Source organism: Gopherus evgoodei, chromosome 7 (genome assembly GCF_007399415.2).
Source record: "Gopherus evgoodei ecotype Sinaloan lineage chromosome 7, rGopEvg1_v1.p, whole genome shotgun sequence".
NCBI lineage: Eukaryota > Metazoa > Chordata > Testudines > Testudinidae > Gopherus > Gopherus evgoodei.
Window position 1 is genome coordinate 126,845,134 of NC_044328.1, and position 24,723 is coordinate 126,869,856.

Below are 24,723 nucleotides of genomic sequence, written 5' to 3' on the forward strand. Positions count from 1 at the left end.
CTGCTTGAGGCTGGAACTGAATATTTAATGAGCCTTGCTCAGTGAGAGCAGCTATTGTGAGGAGAGAAGGGTCTGCTCTCATCTGTCAGGGGCTCTTAACAATAGCCAAGATCCCTCTTACTGCAGCTCTGAACCAACTGCTCCTCAACACCTGTATGGAGTTGGAACACAGCCCTGATTAACTGCCCCTTTATGGGAATTGTTGTTTCTCCTGCTGAAAGATATTTGCATGTAATAGCTTGTAACTTTCTGCCTGGTCCTATGCTTTTCTTTAATTCTGGACATTGTGTTCTGCATAGAAAGCCCACTCTCTATAGCCTGTTTTGCTGACATTGTCAAACTAATTTATGCTTCCATTGTTTCATCACAGATGCAAACCAGAGTGCTAAGGAGTCATTGAAAAAATCCAAGAATGCTTTAAGGCAAAATGGGTCTCGAAAAGAACCTAAGATCCCTATAGGCCTATGTTTGCACAGCAGCACAATACTAGCTATGGCACTTTGTAAATAATAAAAGTATATGACAAGTAAGCTCACATGTGCTATTGAACATGCAGCTAGAAAAGATCACATTTCACAGCATGGCGTGGCTTTCTTCAAGTGGGTTCTTTATTTTCCAGGGAGAGTGTCTTGTACCGTATTAGAGTTATTTATATGGTAAGCATACTTTGCTACGGAACCGTAGGGTGAAACCATACACAAGACTCCATATTGCGTGACATTTTAAGGAATTAGTTCATTTCCCTCCTCTCCTCCTCAACTCTGCTGTTTTTTTGTTTTTTTTTTTTAAAGCAAAAAGGGAATTCCTTTATTTTTTGGCAGCCTTTTCTTTGGACAATGCGCACCCTTGGGAGCAGTATAAATCAGTCACACACAAGGGGAGAAAGTATGAATATGAAACAGGCAAAATGTTCACGGTTTGGTGCATTCAGGACTTTTTTCCCTTGAGTAAATTCTACAGAAAATCCATGGAGAGGTCTCCTGGTAATTAAGGCCTTAAGAACACATACAATTTTCGACATAGCAGTTTAATAAAGATAGGCTTTTTTATTTATTGATCCCAGGGGTTTTTTGAGGGGGCGGGAGTTGGACTTACGATATATATGAAATGGTATTCTTTTTTATTCATTTATTTATTCTCTTCTCTCATATGCAAAAAACAAACAAAAACCCCATTGCTTTGTGTTTTTATATCTCCCCAAGAGAATCATTTAATAAAAATATGAAATTGCTTAATTCTATAGCATAATTACATTGTGTGATGTGCACAATGCACATATGTAGTAATATACTAAATATGCAGTAGCATCTCAGTACTGTGTAATATAGACAGGTATTAGTAATAATATATTAATCATATAGTAGAGTTCGCTGCTGTAATTTATGCAATTGACAAATCCATATTTCTCTTTCCTGGATGGCTATTTATAGCTGTCATTGAAAACATCATTATGTCACAAATACAAATATATCAGACTACAATGCAGTGTGTGCGTGTGGGTGTAACAATAGGCATGGTATTATACATACATAATGTACCTATTGCTTATTACAGCACTTCCTGGTAGCAAACACCGACATTGAAGTTAACGGCTGGCTTCCTTTGTAATCCCTTTTTCACATGCTCATAACTTTCTAAAAGACTCCTTTTCAGTTTTATCTTTTTAAATGTAGGGTTTGTCTACACTTGAAACACGACAGCTGCACCACTGCAGTGCTTCAGTGTAGACATTTCCTATGCTGACGGGACGGGTTCTCCTACTGATGTAGGTACTGCACCTCCCTGAGAGGCGGTAGCTAGGCGATGGAAGAATTCTTCTGTCAAACTAGTGCTGTCTACACCAGGGGTTAGGTCGGCTTAACTGCGTCACTCAGGAGAGTGGATTTTTCACACTCTGAGCAATATAGTTGGGTCAACCTAATTTTTTTTTGCCATAGACAAGGCCTTAGTCTCAGGGAAGTTTGATTAAAGTCCATTCACCCATTTCAGGTTGGTAAAGGTGATACAAATACACCTTTTCCTCTGCAAGGAGGCTTTTAGTGACACAGTAACTCCAAAGCTGAAACTTTACAGATGGTTAGTCCTCAATGAGGCTATTCTCCTGATTGATCTGTTAAAAAATCCCATACAAAACAAATGAATAATTTTTAAAGAATGAGTTTTACAAACTCACAATATGAACTTTCCATAAAGATCAGGTTATTAGGCCAGTTCCTTGGCTTCTCTTCAATCTCCTTTGCGGGGATCCAGCATGGGCTGATAGCTATCTTAGTGCAGTCACTTATCCCTCCCCCACAGTGCAGCGGGCATTCTGTGGTCACTTGTGGGTGGAATGGGGCAGGACACGCTATGTTCCAGTGATTGTGCCCAGAGGAGCAGCCGTTTGGGCGATGTTCCCTCTAATTTTTCATATCCATGTGCGGAATGAATTTTGTTACATGCACCAATCTGAGGTGATCAGTGGCGGTGCGAGGGGTCCAGAGTGTAGGATGGGGCTCAGGGCTGGGATAGAGGGTTGGGATGAGGGTTCTGGCTGGGGGTGCAGGCTGTGGGGTGGGCCCAGGGATGAGGAGTTTGGGGTGCAGGCCGCCCAGGGCTGCGGCGGGGAGAGAGGACTCCCTCTCCCACAGCAGCAGCTCCAGCGCTAGGGGAGAGGCGCCTCTCCCCAGCCACAGCAGCTCCAGGGCTGGGAGGGAGAGACATTTCTCCTCGCCGCACCACAGCCGGGTGAGTCACCACAGCCGCGCATGCCCCAAGCTCCTCCATCACCACCTCCCACCTCACCCCATGTCCCCAAGCGCAGTGTGAATGCTGACACAGCCCTTGGTGGTCTCCTGTGCGCCACACAAGTGTGCACCTTAGAGGGAACGTAGCGTTTGGGGACCATTATCTATTGGTGAAAGTTAGAGCAGCCTCTACAATAAGAGAGAGTCCCTTCCCCAAACAGTCCAAGGGTATGAATTGAGCGAAGGGGGTCACATGACTCGCTCACACAACAGGTCAGAGTGAGGCACAGAACCCAGAGCTCCAGAATCTCAGTCCAAAGTCCTTGCCACACTGTTTGCAGGGTTGGGACCAAGAATTGTCAGCAGAATGTTACGCCACTTGTAGATTTGCTAGGGAAACCGAAAGTGTGACCAATACACAAGGTTTACACCAGACTTTTCCTGACAGCTAGAAGCAGCGTTTTGTGAATTAGCAATTGAGCTTTGGCAATGGCGTAAATTATTGCTATAAGCTTTACTGTAACTAGTTCCAAATGACAGAAGTGATTCTACAGCAGTGATTTAAAGTAAAGCAAATCATCATCTTAATTTTAATTCCACAAAATTCCAGGCAGCTCGCATGCTAGCTGCAAAGTCCCCAGGACTCTGTTGCCTTTGAAACAAAATCAGTGTGCAGTGAAGCAGACTCCTCCCCCAAGCCCCATATGCTTTTCCCTGGGGCACAATAACCAGAGATCAGATACATAATTGTCACATATGGGGCAAAGATGCAGAAAGTCGTACTCTGTGAGACCAACACAGAACGGGGGGAGTGTTTGCCACTCTAAGATTATGTTTTTGGAAAGTTTTTTCCCCTCCTAATATCCTTAGAGGCCGATTTTGTTCAACATCTTCATTAATGATCTGGAGGATGGTATGGACTGCACTCTCAGCAAGTTCGCGGATGACACTAAGCTGCGGGGAGAGGCAGATACGCTGGAGGGTAGGGATAGGATACAGAGGGACCTAGACAAATTAGAGGACTGAGCCAAAAGAAATCTGATGAGGCTCAGCAAGGACAGAGTCCTGAACTTAGGATGGAAGAATCCCAGGCACTCCAGCTGGGGGTGTGGGCTCTGGGCTGGGGCTGAGGATGAGGGGTTTGGTGTGCAGGAGGGGCTCTGGGGTGGGGCAGAGGGTTGGGGTGTGTGGGGTATGGACTCTGGGCTAGGGATGCAGGCTCCAGGTGGGGCCAGAAATAAGGGGTTCAGGATGTATGAGAGGGCTCTGGGCTGGGGCACGGGTGGGGGCTCCAGCTGGGGGTGCGGGCTCAGAGGTGGGGCTGGGGATGAGGGGCTTGGGGTGAAGGAGGGGACTCCGGGCTGGGGGAGGGGGTTGGGTATGAAGGGATGCGGGCTCCGGAAGGGACTTTGGGTCCCGGCGGCATTTATTGTGGCTCCCAGAAGTGGCCGCCAGGTCCCTGCAGCCCCATGGCACACAGGCAGCCAGGGAGGCTCTGTGCACTAGCCTTGCATCTGCAGGTGCTGCCCCCACAGCTCCCACTGATCGTGTTTCCCGACCAATGGGAGCTGCGGAGCCGGCATTCAGGGCGGGGAGCAGCACATGGAGTCTCCCTGGCCGCCTACGTGTCTAGGGGCCGCAAGGACCTGGTGGCTGCTTCCGGGAGCCATATTGAGCTAGGGCAGGCAGGGAGCCTCCCTTAGCCCTGGGCCCTCCCTGCGCCACCGACCGGAGTCACTGGGGGCCCTTTTCGACTGGCAGTTCCGGTCGAAAACCAGATGCCTGGCACCCTAGATAGTGAAAGAAACAGTTCCCTGCCTTTGTACATGCAGTTTTAGATTCAGTAAAATCATTTCACACTCTCAGCGTGCAATTTTTCCACGTTGTCTGGTAAACAGAGTCCAGATTAGTTTCTGATGGAACTGACAACAGAGCACGTATGGGGTCAAGTGTACCAGTACTGCACTGCTTTGCCCTTTAAGCCAGGTTCACCCCTCCTCAATGGACATTTGTCAGTGTCACCATCATAACTGGCAACGACCTCTCAAAAAAGATCCTCAGACTGTGAAACAGTAGAAATGCTGCAAATCAGGACTAAGTAACTGGCAGACCAGAGTATGGGAGCTTGGACAACAACTGCCTGCAGTCTGCAAAGCTATAGCCAGGATCATCAGCAATAAAATTGACTCTAGCATTAAAAACAAACCAAAATAAGCAGAGGGACAGAGAAAACACAGAAGCAAAACCGATGTCCTGAATATTAACAAGTGACTAGTGAGGAGTTATAATATTACATTCATCCTTTCACTGTATGCTAAGGAGTATCTGCACTCTCCTCCTTCATACAGGGCACAATAGAGCTAAAATTGTCATTTTCTGAGAGTATTTTGCTTCCAGTGTTTTCCATCCCGCAACTCAACAGGAGAATGATATAAGAAGCTGGAAGTACATGCACTCTTAAAAAACCTCCTCCAAACAGAAACAGAAAGATATCAAATGCTAGAGAGGTAACACAGAGAATGCTGCCTTCACATACTAACTGTGGAACGACGTAAACCTGGCAATGTATAAAACAAAGAGCGAATGTACTGCTGGAACAAGAGGAAAATTTCCCACTACATCTATATCAGACTGGTTCCCCTGGGTCTCTCTCATGAAGATGATTTTCCTTCTCCTCACAAACTAATTTCTGACTGTTATTCTTTTCTTGTTGTAGCGGTGTTGTTCCCAGGATACTAGAGAGACAAGTTGGGCGAGATATTATCTTTTATTGGTCTAACTTCTCTTGGTGAGAGAGACAAGCTTCTGAGCTTACACAGAGCTCTTCTTCAGGTCTGGGAAATCGTCTTCGTTTTACAGCTATGTGTAAACCCGAAAGTTTGTCTCTCTCACCAACAGAAGTTGGTCCAATAAAAGATATTACCTCCCCCACCTTGTCTTTCTTGTGCAGTGTTGATCAGAAGAGACCAATACAGTACCTGAACAGAGTGTGCCCAGGCTCTGGAATCTTTGTCTAGCTACAATGGCATAAAAATAGCCTATCCCTTTCACTGCACTTCCTGTGGTTATCTCCTTACAGTAGCAAGTTGTTACACATCCAATTAGTCCCACTGAAGCGAATGGGACTCCTTGGCTGAGTGTGTGTTCACTAAGGTGGCCTGTCTTGCCCCAGGTTTGTAAAATGAATGTTCTGCTAGATAGAGCAGGCATTTCTAGTACTCCTTGTATAATTATTTTGCTAATGGCTAACCTTCTCTCTCCCTCTTTCTCTCAGCATGCCAAAAAATTACACCAGTCCGCATAACAAACACACACTTGATCATTTAGACCAGTTCCTCTGCTTTTCCCGAGCCCTCTGGCCATTCAGAATCTCACAAGCTCTGCTAATGACCTTTCCACAGATGGAAAGAAAAGCTACACTTTTTGCAATTAAGAGGAAAGCACTTTGCAGAAAAGACAACCACTGTTAAAAGATATTAGGCAATAAGAATGAAGTAACCTAAAAAGTATTACAGTGCTCATTAACTGGGTACCCCTTTTGATGATATGAACATTTCTTCAGGGTATGTTAAGAAATGTATCTTGTTTACCTAGTAATTAAAAAAAAACATTCTGGGGATTCAATTCGCGTCTATGCCTTTACTGTCACTCTTCTATTCAAAAGCAATCATAAAGTTGTTAAATAGGTTGAACATTTGGGTTTTTTTATACAGACACTGAAAGTATTTGAAAAAGCACACAGATCATGTTCTTAGTGGAGAAGTAGCTTATCATGCCATTTCCAGAGGCCAAAATAAACAAGCCATTTGATGCCTTTCAAATAGGCAAGCAAGGTCATTCCCCCCACCGCCCCCAACACATGCACAGTTTGTGTATTCAAAATATACACATATGGGCGCGAACAAGGAATTGGCCATGAAAAATGCACCACTGTTGTGCACAGTGTTGAAGTGAAAGATTTATAGGTGTGCAGCATTCACATCCTGTGTGACATAGGTCTCTCATCCACGGGGCAAACAAAGTAATTCATATTAACAGAAGTGTATTATGTTGAAAAGATACATCACACAGAGTTATTTTTTCTATGAATCCTTTTGAAAAAAGAACTCTAGCTAAGTCTGGAAGTTACTTTTATTTAAATATAAAGATTCTTATTTCATGGATCACCTTGCTAGCAACACAGCAGAGGACGGCACAGCATCTTATCACACCCCTTCTCCGTATCGTACACACTCAAAGCTACAGAAAGTGGGGATAGCCTTCTACAGTTTGCGTCTGCTTATCAGAGCCCTGCTGTTCTCTGCCTCAATCACCCCTGCACATGTCTTTGCAGTGCAAGGTAAATGTCGGTGGTAGCTAGCAGGTAGAAGGGAAGGAATAAAACAATGGGATAAGAGGAAATGGGTGAGAATTAAAGATATGGTCCCTTTCAAAGAATATATCAAAGGTCAAAACTTTCCACCTGAAAAAACAATTTGGCAATGAGGAGTTGTGACTTTTTGGTGGAGAAGGATAGCTGACTTAGTATGTAACCTCCGCCTGCTCGACGTAGCACTCTGTCCCCCTCAAGTGGTGGCTAGGCCAGCTAAAGATTGCTGAGCCTGCTACAGCCTTGGCTAAGAGAAATGTGTCTTTTAGCTCAGGCAGTAGAGGCTTGTGCATTAAGCTCAGGAGATCCCAGGTTTGATTCCTGCTGCTGATGACCCATCAAGGAGCACTGGTGTTATAAGTGGTGGTCCCTACTATGTCTCTTAGGGTACGTCTTCACTACCCGCCGTATCGGTGGGTAGCAATTGATTGCTCGGGGATCGATATATCGCGTCTCATCTAGACGCGATATATCGATCCCCGAAAGCGCTTATATCGATTCCGTAACTCCACCAACCCGAACGGAGTTGCAGAATCGATAGGGGGAGCCGCGGACATCAATCCCATGCCGTGAGGTTATTCACGTAGCTGAAGTTGCATATCTAAGATCGATTTTCCCCCGTAGTGTAGACCAGCCCTTAGTCAAGGCTGTAACAGGCTCATCAATCTCTCGCTGGCCTAGTCACCACTAGAGGGAGACAGAGTGCCACACCAACCAGGCACAGGTTTACAAGTATTTACAGTCTGTTGCAGAGATGTCCATGTTAAGAACAAAGGATGCATTTGCAAACCTTGTTTCCCTGATGCCAACAGATTATACAGAATAACCTTAGACTGTAAACTCCTTTAGCCCAGGGCTGTCTCCCTTTACGTAGCGTACAGTGCTGAACACAGTCCGTATGCAATAAAGGTTTAGAGAAAGGTATTTAAGTGGTAAAACAGCTGCAGAAAGCATGACACATGCACAAAGACTTGATTTCACAAACCCTCCCCCATTCCTATCATCATCAGATGTACAACCAAAAAGTGTCCAGGTGGCCAATGATGTAATGCATTTACAAAGCTCTTCAACTGCAAATTGTAAGTGGATAAATCTTAGTTTAACCCAGCATAAACATTTTCCATGCTTCCTGCTCCCATCTTTCTAGTGTCCCCTGAGAAAAGCTAAGGCAATTGTGAAAGCTTATTTGTGATGACACTAACTCTTGTAACACTCGGTAACTAATTATTACCTTTGTGACCTTTGATGGAGCTAGAAGAGTCAGAATTTCCCTGAGTTTTAATCAATAGCTTGCAACATCTGTGTCCATTACACTCAGCAGTTTCACACACGACTGAGGAGATTTTCTTTTCAGTACTTTCCACGGAAAGAGAGCATGCTCTCAGGCATATGCATTGCCACTCAGAGGATTTAGAAGAGAAAGCAGGGTTGAAAAACCTATGGGCAGCATTTTAACATAGTCTTTAAAAATGGGGTATCTGTAAGGTACAAAAAAGTGTATCTGCAGTCACATTTTTCTCTATAAGCCACAGATGTATTTAGTGCAATGGGTATGTATATGTTGTGAAGCTAGCAAACTGCCTAGCTACTGTATCTTCTATGCTGTGTATTACAGGTTAAAATGGTGAGAGATTCAGTTATCCAAGCAAATGATAGTTTAAGTAGTGCCTTAAAATGCTCAGTTATAACACCCTGACTACAGCAAGGTATCAGAAAGTAGCCTAAAACTTTTCTAAATGGCAGCTAAATTTTCCTCCAAGTGAAGAGCTGTAGAGTAATTGCAAGAACTCCTGTGATCAATGAAGACAGGCTGTCAGTACCAACACTAGAAGCTCAAGATTGCACTGGGGCTCCGTGCAGGCCCCAAACACATCTGTTTGCAAGAGTTGGGTCTTATTTTGCCACACCACCAACAGAATGAGCTTGCGAGACTCATACGCAGTAGCTAGTTTTAGAAAGATATCCAATGAGACATACTTTAAAATAAGAGGAAACCTAAGTCTAAATTTAAGGTACATGTGGCTGTGTTTTTGTCCAGGTCCAAAAATTGGGTGCATTCTTTTCATGTTTTAATTCACAAACTCTGATTCATGGGGACCAGAAGCTTTTCTACAAAAACTGCAGTTCAGAAAAGGCTTGTTAACAGTGAGTGGCAGAGATAGCTTTTCTGCTTGGAACATGCACCTGAAAACAGTAAGTTCTTCCAAAATACAAGAGACCTACTTTTCCGGCTGGAAGGATTATCCTTTCTTTACATTACAATAAGAAAACAGCAGAGTTTCTTGATATTTATTTGAAGTGTCCCTTGGGAGATCACCAAACCAGCTTTTGGATCTAGACATGCCTGCAACTAAATGTACTTAAAATTTAGACTTAATTCTCATCTTGCTATTAGGCATTGGCCGTTTTTAACTGGAACTCACTGGAACTGGAAATTTGTCCAGCATAATTAACCATAGAATGGGAAGGTAGTTCCCTTTTCTTTCTAGACTGGAAAGATCCATTTGTGATGGAAGTCAAGATGGACAGATGATTGGCATATTTCAAGTTCAGACTATTTAGGGCACGTTTTTCTTTTTGAGTGTTGTGAATAATATGGAAAGTCTTTATTGTTTGCCTTTTTACATAGAAAAGGGAATTTTACAAATTTTGTGGAGAATCCTATAGCTTCTTGTTAAAATTTGGTTTCAAATGTATTGAGAAGGCCCTTTAATCAACATAACACAAGAGGAGCAGGTGCCAAAAGACAAGACCAGCAGATGTTTAGTACCTGGCAGACAGAGTTGATGGGGGACACAGGAAATACAATATTTAATGCTAGTACTCCAGTAAGGAAATTTACAAAATCTGCTCCTCGCACTAAAGGACAGAATTTTTGGTATCCAGATAGTCTTCCTTCCACAGCCATGTCTGTGGAAGCCGAGATTTGTGCAGGGACAGATAACAAACCTCATATGTTATATGGGTCTCTTTGGCAGAGGTCTGGGGAATCATTAATCTGTTTAGCGATCAGTACATTTGGCGATTATGTTCCTTATGCTGCTGATATATTATCGACTCTTCACAATTCTAGCTAAGCCAGAGGTATATCTGGGGAGACACTTTTAATTAAGGCGTTCCTTGTATTCTAAGGTTAACAAGTGTAAGGAGGAAACACAAATATCAGACACATCACAATAACTTAGTGCTTAATTAAACATTGTGGGGGGAATAGTCTCAGCTGTTTTAAACTGGCATAGCTTCACTGAAGCCAACAGATCTCTGCTGATTTACAAAAGCTAAGGGTCTGCCCAATAACTTCAGTAGTCAATAGAGCAACCGCTCCTTACATGGATTTTTCTAAACAAATCCCACAAACAACAGCAATCCTCTAATACAAATCCAAGAGACTTTAGGCTCATACACCAGAAAGATCAAATGAATACAAAAAAGGTGTAAGCATTATTAAAGCTAAGTGTAATTAAGAAGCATGGGCAAATGAAGACAATGCATATTTGGACTTACCCACTTTCCCAGACCTAATAAACACTGGTCAGATAATTTTCCAATAAAAAAATTCTAGACATTTTATAACCAAATGTTGTCGCTGATACTTTAATTCCTCAAGAGGCACTGGTGACTGTACTATCTCAGTCAAAGATCAAGAATGAGTTTGAAAAAGACAGGGCACGGAGTGAGAAGGGAGAATAATATTTTCAAAATATTTATAAAAAGGAAAAAAGAAACAAGAACATCTTTGAAGTTTCAGAGCTATCCCTTGGTTCAAAATGCCCTGAGTATTCCTGTTAAGGGAAAAGATGTTTTGTTATGCAAAAGGCCTGAACAATCAAGGAACATCATTAAATATTACAGTGGGATTTAGAAACGTATTAATAGACCTCTGATTGTACAGAAAAGTCAAGAATTTTCAAATGAGCAGCAGAGGATAGTCTGCCTTTCGGAGATCAGTGTAACAGTCAAAATTAAACTGAGGACTGGAAACTCCTTTCATACCCAGATCAATTCAGTTTTGAGCAGAGATACAATGTGTACAGATAATGCACTAGCTTCCATTTGCCTTAATGTGTGTATTGAAACATCTAATAAAAAGAATCATCATATTGAAATGAATATTCTGATTAAAGATAAAACCGAGTTTCAAATGAGTGAGATACAACATAGGGAACTCAAGTCATTTACGTTAATTACCAATAGGGCTATCTGTGTTTAGATCCCTTAACAAAAGATCCTCTTTAATATGTTTTCTGTTCATATTTGCAGAACATAGGCTAGTAGACTTTATTCTACTTTATTTTGACTGATTTCTTAAATCTCTGCTCATTTAACTTTAGCACTGGTTACTCTAGAACTGTTTCAAGATGTGGGGGGGAGAACAAACAATATTCGTTGGAGGCTGCATTTTAACAAGAAACATGTGAATGTTTTTGAATGTGAATGTTAAAAAGAGAGCCAGTGGGCCAGGTACCTCTTCATTGCTCTCCACTAGACAACTGGGAATAGTCACTTGGTTCAGAAATATTTTCCATTCACTCCACATACAGTGATCTCTGACCCTAAAGGCAGATATTATTTTGCCCATGATTTTTTGAGTTCTGATCCTTATTCTATTTTCTAATACCTATGACTCTAACAATCCTGTTTGTGATGTCTTCCCCCCCAATCTGTATTTACTCTCCACATTCTTATGTGATCTCTGGTAGCAATTTTAATACTGTTCTGCCGGAGGGGTTAGATTATAGCCCTGTGACCAACAGAGTGATGATAATAATTAAGGCTGTTACACCCATTCTGAGGAATACCATCTAACTGATACACAGACTTGGCACAGTTGTATTCTTCTGTTTGTGATTTTACTAAATGGTCCACTCCATCACTTTCCATTTCTGAAGTCTTGGAAACTCAGTAACATTTTTCCTCAAGTTTTATACCTGTGCCTTAAATTGAGGACTTTTGCAAGATGAACACTGTATAAATAGATTAAATAGAGAAACATTTTGCCATTTTCTCTGGCAGCTGTCTCAGACTTTTGATTTCAGGTCTGTGATTTCTTGTCCAGATCACTCAAGTGTGAAATACCTTTTGACCCATTTATTTGTCTTCTAGCTGATTACAGCCAACTTGACAGGATGGATAAATCAACTTGGTGATTTTTGTCACATGCTTTATTTATAGCACACAAAGTTATACTTCCACAATAGACTAAAAAGCTGTCCAGACACTGAGCTCTTGTATCCTAACATTATTGCATACTACAGCTTTAGATATCATTTGTTGGACCAATTCTTTGCAGAGATCCAGGAAGTCTGGGAATTCTCTAATGAACTCTCATCAAAGGAACTTCAGCAATTCTCGCCATTAGACAACTATTGAAGATATTGCTCATTTTAGGAGAACTTTTTTTTAAATTTAATCTGGGTATTTTTAATGTGTCACAGTTCTTTGCAATTTGTACCCACTTGCCCTTGTTTTGTGACCAATTTATACTTACTGCTGGGGGAATTCTGCGCCACTGCAGAATGCAGAAATTAACACTGCATGTGCATAATTTCCTTTCCCCCACAGAAACGGGCTGCAGTGCTGCTGGTCACTACTAAGGGCTGCTGGATCCAGCAGAGCCCAGCTCAGACATAGAAGATACTGCCAGGTGGAGGGGAAAGGAGCTAGAGGGTTCCTAGCAGCTGCAGTTCCCAGCATGCCCTGAAGGAAAGAGCAGGCTGCGTGCAGGAAATTCCATGCAAGCATGGGACCAAGCATCAGGCTGTTTCTCCCTCTGGATGCCTGGGCTCTGGGGGGAGGGCATCCGTGTCTGGGCCAGGGGTGGAGGAGTCCATGGATGGGCTCTGAGGGGAAAAGGGTGTGGGTATCTGGGCAAGGGTGGACCCCATGGCTGGGCTGTGGGAGGGAGGGGGTGTGGGTATCTGGTAAGAGTGTGGGGGCCCATGGCTGGGCTCTGGAGGGAAAGGGGTCAGAGAAACAGGAACTGAGTTGTCATAGGAGTTTCTTTAACTCTCTATACCTGGGGGAAATTTTGTGTGTGTGCCTGTATTGTTAGACATAATTACTGACAGATATTTTGAAATAAGTTATCAAAATAACTGAAATTAGTGATTATGTAGTGTTATTTTGATAAATAAAATCTGCAGAATTTTAAAATACTGTGCACAGAATTTTTATTTTCTGGGCACAGAATTTTTTAATTTTTGGCACAGGAACATACCACCAAGTGGGGACTTTCATCATTTTTATGACACCACTATCTCTGGCCCAGACACATCCAAGGGAGCTGCATCCAGTTACTCAAGGTTGCATTTGGCCAAATGTCCACAAATCTGTAGACAAAGATCACACACTTTTTTTTTTTTTTTTACAAAAAAAATCATGAGCACACTGCAATTTGGAAAGAGGGAAATTATTGTTCTCGCTTATAAAGGGGCAAGTCGAACAGCTTTTATATGAGCAAGCAAACCCTGTCACATCAGCACAAGACGTTCAGTGCCAGATAATTTCAGCTGACTAACAAATGAGTCTTTTTTTTGTAAAGGACGTGTGGCAGTATACGGTGTGTTTAATTAATGTCTTTTTTTCTTGGCAAACAGTCTCTTTCCTGCTCCAGTGCACCAATGAGATGTGATGTTCCCAGTGCAAGAGAAACACACACACACATACACAGAGTATGCATCTGTATGGAAATGACAAAGCATTTACCTCCCACACTAGGGAGGGCTCTTGTGACGGGGGGTGGATTAGGCTTATGGGAAGATGAACGGTGTTTTGTCATGCTTCTTTTTTTTGGGTCTTGCTAGGGCCAAGAAGGAGCTCTGTGCACAAGGCTCCCTCTGGGAAGATGCTGAATCAGAACGCTACCCAGCTGTGCTGACCACTGCCTGTAGTCAGCTAGTGCTGCCTTCCCACCGTTGAGCGAGGCCTGCGGGTGCTCAAACTTACACCAGGTGTTGGCAGCTGCACACTCAGGGCACTAAGGTGATTTAAAGTGACTTTCGCTCAAACTTTGTTCCTGTGTGGAGCAGAAGAATGGATGAACTAAAAATCCATCCCCTTATATCTTGAGAACTCCCTACCCTGCCTTATAACAGTGACAGGCAGGATCTACCTGTTTCTGCCTTCAAAGGAGCAGCTATTTTCAAGGTGCAGCTACACCTCCAGCTAGGAAGTCTAGGGCTTCCTCCCTTAAGTTATCACAGCTCAAGGAAGCATTGCCAGATGAGAGTCAGAACATCTTCTATGAAATCCCTGTTGGGATTTATCCCAAATTCCAGCACCACTCTCTGACTTGGGGGCTGTTCTGTCGTCTCTATTGTTTAGAGATTTCTCAAATTCCAAGTTTGCAGAAATGCAGGACTGAATGGATCTCAAGAGGTCATCTAGTCCAGTCCCCTGCACTCATGGCAGGGCTAAGTATTACCTAGACCATCCTTGACAGGGGTTTGTCCAACCTGCTCTTAAAAACCTCCAATGACGGAGACTCCACAACCTCCCTGGGAAATTTGTTCCAGTGCTTAACCACCCTGAGAGTTAGGAAGTTTTTTCTGTCTAATCGAAATCTCCTTTCCTGCAATGTAAGCCCAAGAATTTGTTTGGACAAGATTGAGCTTGGTGTTTAGTTTTGCAGCTGCCAAGCTCACCTGTGTTGACCACCAGAGCTTTCAAATGAATCCATCCACATGAAGTTGACAATACCAATTAAAAAATCAGCAGTGAAATTGTTAATGTTACCATTGGGCCTCAGAATTAAGCCCCTTTTGAGAAGACTGCAAGGTAAAAGGGACGTTCTCTCTAGAGATACAGAAAGTGAATTGGCTCACACTTTGAAGAAGATCTCCAAAACCAAATGAAAACTTAAAATCTGCAGTCCTGCAACACCGCAATCCATGGGAACCAAACCTTCCATCCATAATAAAACATGGAATTTTCGTTTTCCAATGGCCCTGCCTACGGGTTTGTATTATAAATGGTAGCGAAGTATGAGCGTTCCCTGTACCTGCAAACGTGCCCAACTGTTTCTCAAGCAAAATGCCATAGAGAAGGCGGAGATTGTGTATTCAGATGTTGTGAGATAAAAAATCTGCTGTGACTGTACATCAAATATTATTCTTGTCCTCAGCTACAACATTCTGTGCATCTGGAATAAAACTATACTGCAGGGACAACAAGCTTTCTTTCCGGTAGGCTCCACCTATTGCTTTAAACTATACAACAGGGAACTTGTTCATGTAGCTTTGTAGATAACAAAAACAGTGACACTGAACTTCAACCCTCTGTTTCTACAAACGTTCAAATGAATTCCCTTTGATCCTTCATCATGTTTTTTTGAGAAGGCCCATACGCTCCAAGAGCAGATGTAAATTAACATATAGGCCTTGCAATGCAGTAGGCATTTTCTCACAATAATGGCCTAAGAACGTTTTTTGCTATCTCATTTTTTATTAATCAGAGCAGACATGGCATCTCCAAGTGTAACTGTCATTCAGGGGTCACTCCAACATGAGCCCTGCCAAATCAATAGGCAACTGAAGTCATGTAACTCTAACACCACTTCGTAGTCCCTTTTCTTCCCATAGCATGTTACCACAAACAGATTGTTTCCACCTTCACTACAGTCTGTGGAGGATGGAGGGACCTGGAAGCAAAGACTCTGAAAATTTGCTTCCCTGTGGCAATTGGTATGATTCTGGTATGAGGGCTAAAGAGTCTCAGGTTCAGAGCAAAAACCAATCATGTACTGGAGCAAGGAAGAATCTCCCGGCAGGGATGGGCCAGATGCATTGTGGGGCCCCATCAGCATGGCCATTCAAGGAATTCTAGTCATCTCAGCACCCACATTATCCTCAGGATTGAAAAAAAAAATTGTATTCTCTCTGCTTGAAGCAATCTGCGTTAGGGCTTGAATTAAGCTTCCCTTTTCCAGGAGAGCTGAATTGGCATTTTGAACACATCATGGGTGGAGTGGTTTCTGAAGTCCCCAATCAGCTCTGAAGAGACACTAAGGGCCTGGTACCAGATACTTATTCAAAGATCATAATCATTACAATAAGCGTCAAAAAGAAAGATTGGATTTACCATACTGACTGTAGCCAAGTACTACACATAAGTTGCCTCAGCGGTGATAAATGTCACGTTTACAATAGGTTTTTTAACATGAAAGTCCATAATTTGCTTCCCAGGGACCTAAGCTTGATTATCTGGAGATTTAAACACATTTACTGAAGTCTAATGAATAGAATTAACACATCATTTAAACAGGGACTAATATGTATGCAAATTATAAAAAGTAAAAAAAATAACAGTTCAGCCCACAGTTTCAGAAAACGTAGATTGCATCCTTTCAAAATATGAATTTTTGTAATTCACATTCTCAGCATCTTCATATCTATGTTATCAAATTAGGTGCTTTGCATGTGAATAATAGGTTGCATCAAGCCCATTTCAATTTTATATTTAAACTTGGAATTATAAAATAGACTATATTGAAACATGAATTATATAAATGCTAATTAAATACTTCATTTAATGACCAGAATAAATAGGCAGACCAAACAGGGCTAATTTCCATTTGCAAATTTCCCTAATTACTATATTTTCTTTTGGAAAACGGAAATTGTATTTCATGACTGAGAAAAATGAAACATTTATTCCTTGCCCATTAATTTTTTTTTGCATTTTATTTTTTTTATATGTATTGGAATTGATCTCTAAGAGATATATTTAATCTTCCTGGGTAAACAGGTATAATATTAAATTAAATATCACCAGAATCAAATTATGGCTGATTTCCATATGCAAATTGTTACTTAATAAAGTTTCTTCAATTAAAAAAAATCTGAATTATTATGAAACATGAGTAACTGCTATCAAAGCCGATAGGTGTGTTTCACCCTAAATATCACAAAACATGTTCAAAACAGGTCTGTAAACTAACTGCCACTGATGTTTTCTAGGAGATTTAACTTCCCCAAAAGAGAAAAAAGGCAAGGGCACAAGACAAACATTGTCAGTAGAAAACTGAGGAATTCAATCTAGCTGAGACTACAAGTCGGGAATTTTTCTTATGCAAAGTCCAAAAGGAGTTTGTTGAAGAAGACACAGATTGAAAGAAAAGTCCTGCTGGTCTAGAGATAGTGAAGAGAGTGGTGAGAAATAGTTTATCTGAATGAAGATGAAGCCTGAAATGATGCCAAGGTCAGGAGATTCTTGTTTTGCTGTTGTGTAAATGCCGGTCATGCAAGATAAAGAAGCCTAGAGTCAGCTTTAACTTTCACACGCAGCGTCGCTAAAGTTTTGGAGAACAGGATGCACGAACAACCACCTCTGACACTCCAAAACCGGTGCAATACTGAGATGCACAAAAAATATGAATGGGGAATGTAAGTGAGACTGGTATATATAATCCTTCCTTAGAACTCTCCTTTGCCATGATTCCTACAAAAAACTTGACAACGGTTAGGTCGCTGGTGTGCAGAGACCATCCCCCATCATGCTGACCAATACTGTCTCATTGTTTCCTTGTACTCCCTCATCGGTCTGTCTGGATCCATCTGTTGTTTCTTGTTTTATACTGAGAGTATAAGCTTTTTAGGGTATGGGCTGTCATTTGGTTCTGTATTTCTACAATGGAGTCTGGTCCATGACTGGGTGTCCTGGGTGCTATGAGAGAGAGAAAGAGAGAAAGAAAGAGTGACGAAGCTTTTATTAAAATAATTCAAAAACTAAGAAAATGAAGGATATGAAGTAGGACTAGGACAATATTTCCAGAGGTTTGGTTTTGCATCTGTAATATGGACACCAAGTAGCAATGAATTCGGAACTGAGTACTTCTGATTAGAAAACACAGGAGAGTAAAATACTGTAGGGTGTATTATTCTTATCCAATCACAACCTTCCTCCAGCAACATTAGTTTGTGACATCACTAGCTGGCAGCAGCAGCAGAACAGATACTATCCAAGCAGCAGTCTTTAAAAGTTCCCCTTTTTCCAGTTCTCTCCCCTGTTCCCTTTTAGCACCTATGCTTCCACACTCTCTTACCAACATGGGCTAAGCAGAAGGGATGAAACTGTCAGTGCAGGCGGCTTGCAGAAATGCTCTCAGGTTCTAGATGCCAGTTATCTCTCTGGCATTCAACTGACCCCATCTCTACATAAAATCCTCAAGCCCTGTGCTTAATTTGGGCCAGGGCTGAGCCCTGGCATTTCTCGACTTGCTACATCAGTTATGAGTGTAAAATAATTGCTAGGGCCCTGGCACCTATTCCTCGAGCCCCAGCACCTCTTACAAATTAAGCACTGCTCAAGCCTGACAACTGAAAAAACCTTGGTTAACAAACCACAGATTCTATTGTTGCTAAAACGGTGAGAATGGCAATTTTAACTTCCTAAAATGGGTTTAGAGCATTTTTTATTCCCCTCCTGCGGCCTTGCAAAGTGCTAAGCTCCTATTCAGAGCACAAAGCCCATTGCTAATACTACATATTTATGAACAGAGGTGGATTCAATTTTCCATAGACTGTGAGCGACTCACCCCAATCCAGAGCCCACAAAAGGAAAGGAAGCTTTAAGATAAGATCACCCCTGTTCTTTATTATTTCATCCAGGTGTCTGATCCATTCTGTGTATCTGGGTATACTGATGGATTGATTTGAACATTCCTAACCCTATAATTTCATACCCAGAGTGCCTCATGCTGTGAAACTAACTAGTGTTAATATTACTCTGAATGTTGCTGTGGGATTGAGAATACGGCCCTTAGATGATTACACTTTACAGTTACACGGAGAGGATGAAAACATGATTTATCTGTCAGCTTCTGTTATTTTACTGTTTTACGATAAATGTATACTGGGCCCTTAGGATGCATCTACTTGTATTATAGAATGTTTCAGTCATAGTTCTTCCAGGAGAGTCCTACATGACAAACTGATTTGTTTATGAGATACCATATTATACAAATAGAGAGACTCTTCAGAGCATCACATAAAAGTATATAACCCAGCAACAGCTCAAACAAGGACGGGATAATAAACTGTTCCCTGGAGCAGGAGAGAGAAAGAGGCTATACTGTCATTTTTTTCTTATTTGCAAAATGTTTTAATTTAAAAAATTTATATAAATATTTCACAAAAGAGTCATAATGACTGTTAATCTTTTTTAAATGACCCATTTTCTCATCAACCTTTTAAAAAGTTCCACTTTATATTAAGGCTCCATTTAAAAGGAGTTTACAACGGGTAACTAAAGGAGTAATAGATGTTTTAATAAACAAACAATTGACATAGCGTCCATTATGGTTATAACCATGCCTTATGGCCTGCTTTGACACCTTCTACTGACGTGCTTAATCATCAGCATCACATATTATGTATGTCCGAAACTCACTGCTTGTTAACCCTTTATAAACCAGCTATAAATAGAACCTTAATATGAAGTGTGACCATTTTAAAGATAATGGATCAAACTTACCTGTGCTGTAACCTCTCTGACTTCAAGAGGGTTACTGCAGAAATAAATCAGGCATATATAGCAGGTGATTTCAGAATAAGAGTTCTGATTGAACAAATGTGATTAATTTCACATACATACATAGTTAGTAAGTCACCCCAGGCATTAAAAACTCCCCGCCCGACCTGTACCGCCCTCACCTGCTCCCCTTCTCTGCTCTCTCCCCAGAAGGTGGCACTTCATGGAAACGGTGGGGTAAGCCCCTGGACTTTATATTGTTACACTCTCTAAATAAAAAGAAACAAGAAGTGTATAAAATGGGTTTTTCGCACTGGCTGACAATCTGTGCGAGTTCAATTGAGTGATCTACATGGGAAAAAAAAAAAGATACACGTCCTCCCATTCAAACTGTATCTCTGAATTTCTCTGTTCTTGTCAGATTCATTTTTCAATAACAACGTTAAAAAGAATACAATTCAATATTTTACGTTGTCAGATTCATTGCGGAGACAAAAGGAATTCTAAATAGTCGTTAAATCCTGTTCTACCACTATAATATTAACTATAGTATAAAATTCACTCTATAGTCATGTTAGATATTTTATTATTAAATATGCATCAACATCTTTTGAATAAGAGCCAATCTAAAACTTGTCAAGCCATTGGAAGAGTTCCCACTGACTTCAGTGACCCTTTTCCTTGAAGTCCCCATGGACAAGAAATTCACATAGATGACCTAAGGTTCTGAAAGTCATAAGAGTGTAAGAATGGCCACACTGGATCAGATCAACAGTCTGTCTAGCCCCGTATCCTGTCTTCTGACAGTAGCTGGTGCCAGATGCTTCCAAGGAAATGAACAGAACAGGGCAATTATTGATTGATCCATTCCCTGTCATCCAGTCCCAGCTTCTGGCAATTAGAAGCTATGGGACACCCAAAGCATGGGGTTGAATCCTGACCATCTTGGCTAATAGCCACTGATAGACCTCTTACCCTCCATAAATTTATCCAATTTTTTTTTTGAACCAAGTTATACTTTTGGCCTTCATAGCATCCTCTAGCAACAGGTTCTGCAGGTTGACTGTGCATTGTGTGAAGTACTTCCTTGTGTTTGGTTAAAACTTGCTGCCTATTAATTCTTGTAATTGCCAGGATGGCCTCTGGCACCTCTTTTTTTTTTTAATTTCTTTTTAAAATCAGCATTTCTAAGGTCTGTTCTGTTTTTCCCTTTAAACAACATACCATCCAGGATCTGACCGGTTGGAATGGCTTAGAAACAGGATTTCTCTTCCTAGGGTAATATTAAACTGTCTACAGCATATGGAATACAGGGACCAAGACGGCTTTTATTCAGTCATCTGGTTTATTTGAGGCTTAATTCTAGTCTTTTTAACACTTAACATGCTCATCCCTTTTGCAAGCACAGTGACATGTAACAATACCTGCAATACCATTCAATTTCATCATCCTCATCCCTTTCCCTCAGGATGCTGCTAATTTCTCTCTTTTCACCTAGAATGCTGCTGCTCTTTCTAGGATGCCCACTGCTGGCACTCACTGCAGACAATGCAAGGTACAGTAACTATGCAGAATCGGAGTTTTAGACAATACCCTGCCAGCTCTAATAAGCAGCACCTGTACCAAGCTCTGCTTCTCTTTGTTACTTCAAATCATCACAACATCTACAACCTCCGCTCTCAGGCTACCAACCACTATAGAACAGATCAAATGAAACTCCAAACTCAGAACTGGTCTGGTTTCCATCAACCTATGGGTTTCGTGACACAGTAGCTACATGCTGCAGTGAAAGGCAGGCTCTGTCCACATTGCAGTGTGTAACTTCTCTCAGCAGTGAAAGGCTCTGGCAGAGGCAGGCAGCTGAGAAAGGTAGCCTGTGGCACAGCCTTTCCTCGCTGCTGGAGCTTTTCACTTTATTGGAAAAAGACTCCAGCAGCAGGGAGGCAGCAGGACACAGTACTGCCAAAAACAGCAGTGTAGATGTGGAAGGTACTGCTTCAAGGTGTAGAGAACCACGTAGGGAATATACCCTCGGGTTCTGATGTCTGTGCTTTACTCGCCTAAGCAGTACCCCACTGTCCACTCCGCTCTTGCTACCTGTGCCAGCTGGGTGTGCAGTGTCTACTCGGCACGCTGACTAAGTGTAGACGTTCCTTTTATGTCCTTTAACTTAATACACTTCCACGTGTATGCACACAGGCACTCTTAGCATGGAATGAGCGTCCGCACAGGGAGTTGGTAATTAATGCACACTAACTACTTGAGGCTTTCTCCCCGTGTAGACAAGCCTTCAGTTACAGCCATCCATCCTGGTCAGATACACCCTGCTCTCGTTTGCTTGGCATAAATGTGGAGTTACTCCACATATACACTGGGACAAATGGGACATGAATCTGATTCACAGAGCTCAATGGGGCGGGATGCATATAACATAGGAGGATTTGGCTCAGAATACAGAGGAAACAATGATTTAGAAATGCAATTAAATACGTTTGAGAACATATTTAGAACTAAACAATTTTTCAGTCATGCAGGGCAGGTCTTGAAACAAATTCAAAACCCTGACACGGTTGGAGTCTGATCATGCTAACACCAACATACATGTGGAGTCACTACTGACTTCAGTAGAATTACTCATGTTTACACTAGGATGAAAACAGAATCTATCCCCTAGTATCTTGAGATGAGGGAATAATCATTTCTGCACTTGAAGTTCCTAAAAAGGTTTTTGAAAACCTGTATAAAAATAACTAAAGATACTACTTGCTGAATTTTCTAGACTTCTCCACAGTACCAGAAATTTCCACTAATCAGTTTTCTCTTTATAAAATTCTGGGTACCTTGGCTTGGCAAAGTCCTCTTCATCTCTCCCACCTTCCTTTTTTTTTTTTAATTAAAGAAAACTAACAATAAATTTTGTTTGTTAAAGACGGAAGTCATCATCACATTGTCTAATGGGAAAACTGGCAGCTCTTGTAATTCTTATCTAAATAGCTTGAAGTGAAAAATAAAACTAAAGCGGCTTAAACAAATGTAGAAACGACAGAAATATAACAACAGAAGGGGACAATTTTCCAGCTCTCTCTCTCCCCCACATACTCACTCCAGTCCTTAAATCATCCAGTATGATTAAAAAGCAACCTTCAGCCAGTGACTCTCTCTCCCCTTTTTATTGGGGGAGGAGTGGAAGGGGCAAGGAAGAGGGTCTAATGAGCATGAGTTAGTCTGTTCAAAAGCCAGAACATACATCTCTAAGCCAATTCAGCAGCAGGGGGTCCATTACTATAACAACTGACAACTCCAGTGAATTCTCAAAGGCCCTAAAGTAGCCATTTGGGAAATAGTTACGGAGTAAAAATTTGCAGAGGAATGGCATTATTAGGTGATAGGATCCTCACTGCACACAGCTGCACCTCACTATGTCAGCCATTCAAGCACAGAAGAAACATGTCACTGGCATCACAGAGCAGCTGGGGCACTAGAAGAGATCCTTTTTAGTTCCCCACAACAAGATTGGATCCAACACCACAAACGAACAATTAACTGAAATAGCCGCAGCACACCATACTTTGGGTTTACAAGATCTTTTTTCCCTGGATTTCACAGTTTTACTCAGAAAAGGCGAGATACAGATAGAAAAGTATTTACATGGATTATCTCGTGTTGGGTCTGAAGCATGAAGAGGACTCAGAGTGATGCTAGAAGCTTGAACAAGTAACCAAACAGCTGCCCACATTTCCAAACTTAAAATGCAACAATGACACGCTTCAGCTCTCCGCAGTCTAGAAGAGGTAACTGATCACAGATCTGCCACACCTCAGTGAGCATGATCAGGACACCAAGATATGCCCTGAGTAAGCGAGTACTATTTCTGTATCTTTGCCTCTAGTGGCACCAAAATAAATACGCCTCTTGTCTTTTATACGATATATACCAGGTGCAAATATGCTGGGAAGTGATTCTCTGCATTGTCTAAACTGGGGAGGGAGAACATGACGGCGAAACCTACCCAACTCCCTAAAAAGTGATGGTAGGCATCATATTTCTTAGTTTTTAATATCGTCTCCTCTTTCAGACGGCAGTAATGAGGTGGAAGGGCACGGCATGCTCCCCACCCCCACTGCTCCCTTGGTGAGGAATCATGTGGACCAGCCAAACCACAGGGAGGTGGACACGATGGACCACACAGCAGTACGGGTGGAGCACTCATTGCACCCTCTCCACTCCATGCAGCACTTTGCACCTACAGAAATGCAAACCCACAAGGGGCTCAGATACCATGGTGATGGGGTCCAGTATAAGAACGTAGGTAGATGCGGTACTGCTAGTGCATGGATGGAGAGACCATCTCGAAGCTGCTGAAGCTGGGAAAGGGGAAGTTGAGAAGGTGATTAAGGAATTGCTGGTGCAGAGGAGGCAGAAACACCGAAGCTGGGATGGGGAATCAAGAGGCAGTTTCAGTGCTGACCAACATGGGACTGGGGGAACAGAGGACAGTTTGAGGAGAGAGCAAGAGTGTTTGGGCACTTGTAGGAAGTGCTTACGCGTCCGACTGAGCTCACAGCTCTTCCTACCAATATTTCTTCACCTCCAGCCTGTGAGGCCACACACTGTGGTCTGACCCACAGCTCCACTCTCTCTGGACTGCACCATCATGGCTATGGGAGGCGTTGTGCAGTCCCAATAGAACCACACCCACACATCTTTATTCCTATGCCAACAAAACATACATGATTCGTCGGGGCTTAACTCACACTCCTGGGCAAATTTTGCATGTGCATCCACTGCACATGCTGAGACCTGCACTTGCATGTGAAAAGGATATGTGTGGGAGATACGTAGGTACAACTTTGGAAACCCTTTGGTTAGTTGTTTCCTAAGCCCTGCTGCTTCCTAACCTTTGTTAAAAATGCTAATGCTACACTTTTTTATGACAGGAACTCAGCACTGAATTTGATTGATTACTTTTACTCAGCATGTGCAGTGGATGCTTCACACAACATACAGTCAACCCATGGAACTCATTGCCAGGGGATGTTGTGAAAGCAAAAACTATAACTGTATTCACAAAATAACTGATAAGTTCATGGAGGATAGGTCCCTCAAAGGCTATTAGCCAAGAGGATCAGGGATGCCACCTCAAGCTCTCTGTGTCCCTAG

General features: G+C 42.1%; 1 protein-coding gene across 2 annotated transcripts in view; it reads right to left on the reverse strand.

Moving 5' to 3' along the window:
- PTPRG (protein tyrosine phosphatase receptor type G) overlaps positions 1 to 24,723 on the reverse strand; it is a 589,008-nt gene that overhangs the window by 53,171 nt on the left and 511,114 nt on the right. The window lies entirely within an intron of this gene.